This window comes from Myotis davidii, unplaced genomic scaffold (assembly GCF_000327345.1).
Source record: "Myotis davidii unplaced genomic scaffold, ASM32734v1 scaffold2032, whole genome shotgun sequence".
Taxonomy (NCBI): Eukaryota; Metazoa; Chordata; class Mammalia; order Chiroptera; family Vespertilionidae; genus Myotis; species Myotis davidii.
In genome coordinates, this window is record NW_006283159.1 from 49729 (window position 1) to 50604 (window position 876).

The window sequence follows — 876 nt, forward strand, 5'->3', positions numbered from 1 at the left end:
AATTACTCATGTCTCCTAAAGAAATCCTGGAATAGGAAGAAGAAAAAAAGAACTATGAAGGAATATGGTTTTCTGTGTTAGTAGAGGAGAGAGTAAAGGTGTTCTTGAACAGTATAGCTTCCCTATTTTTCTCTGGAAAATAGTCTCAATAAGTGTTGGAATGACCTACCTAAATAGCATAGTGCCTGTCTCTCTCATGATTGCATCCTTGAAAACAGTTATGTTCAGTTAACATTTGCTGAATGTTTTATTTTAATTTGGTTAATGAATCCATAATTGCCTTTAACTAAGAATTATCATACATTAACTTTTATTTTCAATCCAAAACTATTGTATATAAATAAAAAAGTTATTTGGTAAAATCTTCAGGCATTTACACAGAATGATTATTAAATGAGATGATGAGGTTTTGCCAAAGGAAAAAAAAAGCTAGCAAGAAGTACATTGGTATAGAGAGAATATAACTATGTAGCAATGGGGTTTTCTGTGATAGCAGTGGAGAGAGTAAAGCTGCCATCAATGTGGGATCAGGATTATGGAGTTTACAGTGTCATTGGATTGGGGTCCATGAGGGAGACACCCTCAGAACCAGTGGAGGAGGAGGAAATGGAGTTTGTTTGGATGTGAATAACATGATCATCAAGAGTATGAGACATTGGGCCAGGTGTAGTTCACAGGATTAGAGGGGGTCAGACTATCAGGGTCAGTAGAGGTAAAGTTCACATGGTCAGAGACATGAAATTGCTCTCTCAAGGGTCATGGAAAGTAGGGGAGAGAAAAACAAGGGAACTGGGGGTCACCACATGAGTAGACTTAGGGGATTTCCAGAGTAGGATAAGCAGGAGATCCGAAGTGCAGTGGGCAGAAGGAGGCACA